This window comes from Eutrema salsugineum, unplaced genomic scaffold (genome assembly GCF_000478725.1).
Source record: "Eutrema salsugineum unplaced genomic scaffold, Eutsalg1_0 scaffold_11, whole genome shotgun sequence".
Lineage (NCBI taxonomy): Eukaryota > Viridiplantae > Streptophyta > Magnoliopsida > Brassicales > Brassicaceae > Eutrema > Eutrema salsugineum.
Window position 1 is genome coordinate 8487000 of NW_006256901.1, and position 3423 is coordinate 8490422.

Here is a 3423-nt window from a genome sequence, read left to right on the forward strand (position 1 = left end):
CTCCACCGGCTCAGATCATCCCAAAAATCAAGAGGAAGAAGATGGATTTTCACACTCCATCTGATCTGGCCGGACCGATCAATTTGGATGCTCATGTCTAATTTTTTAAAATATGCTTTTTATAATTTTTTTTCAAAATTAAAATAATAAAAAAAGAAACAAAAAATTCATAAAATAATCAAACTCCATAAACTGTTTGTAAAAAAAGAAAAAAGATCCAAGAAAACATATAGTTTATTGCTGAAATATTGATCTTTTTACATTTTTCCGTGCAAAATCGTTCATTAAACTATCGTAGTTGAATTTTTCAACTATAGTTGTCCCAAAAGTTTGTTCATACTTTTGGAACTGTTCAAACCTGGACTCGAGAGAAACTAGATCTTGATCCCTAATAAAACAAATTTTAACCAAAAATATGCCCTTTTATAATGGATCCCGCAAAAAAATATGCCCTTTTATAGTGGAGGCCTGTGGCGGTCACCTCCCTCGCCCGCCTTCAAGGTCGGGCCTGTATGCGATTGTAAATGGGATGTTTGTTTTACTAAGCTTCAGGTTTTAAATTTATAACTCCTAAATGTCTGCAATGGCACAGATGTGCGCTGTAGTACTTAGGGTATCGATCCACAGAGACTTAGTTATTTCAGTATGAATTCATGCTAATGCTTAAATCAGATTAGAACTAGACAATTTTGGGTTTTGGTTTTGGTTGTCACTAAATCTAAACTAGAAAGCAAGTAAAGATCAATTGAAAATGAAAGCAAGTGAAAACAAGTAAAAATCAAATAAAAATAGAAGGCTGTAAATAATGGAAAACAAACGTTGGGCTCAAGGGTATCGCAGGGATTCATGGACTAAACCTATGACAGAAATATGTGATAAAGGTAATCGACTACGTATGTTCTAGAACTCGAGGTACGGAAGTATGAATAGCCTACATTCACAGCACTAAACAACTATCTCTCGTAACCCTGACCAGTAGGTCTCCACTCTGATCTTGTAAGGGAGTAGATGCAATAGTTTGAACAAGAATCATCAACATTCTCAACTCATCTATAGGTAGGTTTCCACTCCTATAAAATAATTGCTCGTTTCACCCTAGGTCAGACAATCAATGAAAGCTTTTGCAACAAATCTTATCTAGATCGAATTCTAATTGGTTTAGTAGAGAATCACGCAGTAAGATTAAAGGTAAACGAAGAACAGCTAGAAGATTATAATTCCTAAATCTAGCGATTCATAAAAAAAGACATACAAAATTCCCTTTGAAAAATTCCGTTAATCCCAACTAGGAAACTACTCAAACATATTGTAAACAAGCATCACAAAGTATTGAAAGTTTCTGGAAATTAAAAAAAAAACAGGGAAGAAGAGCGAAGAAATGAGTTGCAGATGGAGGCGTGATGATGGTTTCCCTTGTCGGCTCCTTCTTCGAAGACGACAACTCTCTCTAGGGTTTTTGTAAAACTCGTACACAGACTCTCTACACCTTTATGAATAACCTAAAGGGGGTATTTATAGCTTCTAGAGTTGTCTGGACACTTAGAGCATGATTATTGCTATTACCTCTAATGAGTTTCTTATGATTATTTAATGAATTGATTTGTGGCAAGAAACTATTAAAAGAAACCATGTTTTTAATGGTCCATTGGGAGAAACTTACATGGGTTTCTTGTAACAAAAAAAAATTATGTTTTTTTTTAATGAAAATAAAGATAATTAATTAGATTATTACATTATTAAACCAAAAACAACAGAAACAACAGAAACATACATTTGAAATGTAAACTTAAATATTGCAATAAAAACTTAATTGTCGACTTCAGTACGTCCTAAATTTTTGCCAGATATGCTCCAGCAAATCAGCTTGCAAACGATCATGCCGTGGTTTATCCCGAATTATCATTTCGAATACCCATCATATCAGCAATGTTTGAGGGCATATCTGTTGAATATGAGAGATCCACAATTGAACTTCCGCTTCCTTCTCCATGTTCAAAATCTGAAAGATCAAAATGTCTGTATCCATCTCGTTCGTCTTCTACTATCATATTATGGAGTATGATACAAGCTCTCATAATCTTCCCTATTTTTTTTTTATCCCAAAAAGAGCGGGATTTTTAACAACGACAAATCAAGCCTGTAAGACTCCAAAAGCACGTTCGACATCTTTTCGGTAGCCTTCCTTACGTTCAGCAAATAAGCATGACTTTGGATCTTGTGGAGCTGGTATAGATTGGACAAAAGCTGCCCATTTTGGATAGATACCATCTGTGAGATAGTATGCTAACTTATACTCCCTTCCGTTGACATAAAATTCACTCTCGGAACTTTACCTTGTATTATGTCATCAAAAACGGGTGAGCGATCAAGAACATTGAGATCATTTAATGTACCCGGGGGTCCAAAAAAGGCATGCCATAACCACAAATCATATGAAGCTACTGCCTCTAGAACGATAGTGGGTTTTCCTGAACCACGTGTATACTGGCATTTCCAAGCGGTTGGACAATTCTTCCACTCCCAATGCATACAGTCGATGCTTCCTATCATTCCAGGAAATCCCCGTTGCTCTCCAATATGAGGTAACCGTTGAAGATCCTCTGGGGTGGGTCTTCTTAAGTACTCATCACCGAACAAATCTACAATTCCTTCTACAAAATGTTCCAAACATGCACGAGCGGTTGTTTCACCTAGACGGAGGTATTCGTTAACCGTATCAGCCGCAGTGCCATATGCCAAAAGACGAATGGCAGCTGTACACTTCTGAAGCGGTGAGAGACCAGGCCTTCTGATGCGAGCAAAAGCGGGGTTTGTTGTTTTTTGTTTACTTAGCTTCAGGTTTTAAATTTATAACCCCTAAATGTCTGCAAGTGCACAGATGTGCGCTGTAGTACTTAGGGTATCGATCCACAGAGACTTAGTTGTTTCAGTACGAATTCACTGCAACGCTTAAATCAGATTAGAACTAAAAAGGTTTTGGTTTTGGTTTTGGGTTTTGGTTGTCACTAAATCTAAACTAGAAAGCAAATAAAACAAAAGCAATTGAAGGCAATTAAAACAAGTAAAAAGCGATTAAACTAAGGCTAATGAAAGCAGGTAATAAGCGAATAAATCAAAGACAAATTGAAAGCAGGAAAAATCGAATAAGAAGCAAAGGTTGTACGCAATTAAAGATAAACGTTGGGGCTCAAGGGTATTTCGCAGGGGTTCATGGACTAAGCTATGTCGATTTTAAACAAGTGATAAAGGTAATCAACTACGTATGTTCTAGAACTCGAGGCACGGAAGTATGAATAGCCTACTTTCGCAGCACTAAACAACTATCTCTCGCAACCCTAATCAGTAGGTTTCCACTCTGATTCTGGAAGGGAGAAGATGCAATAGCAGAACAAGACTCATCAACATTCACAACTCAACTACAGG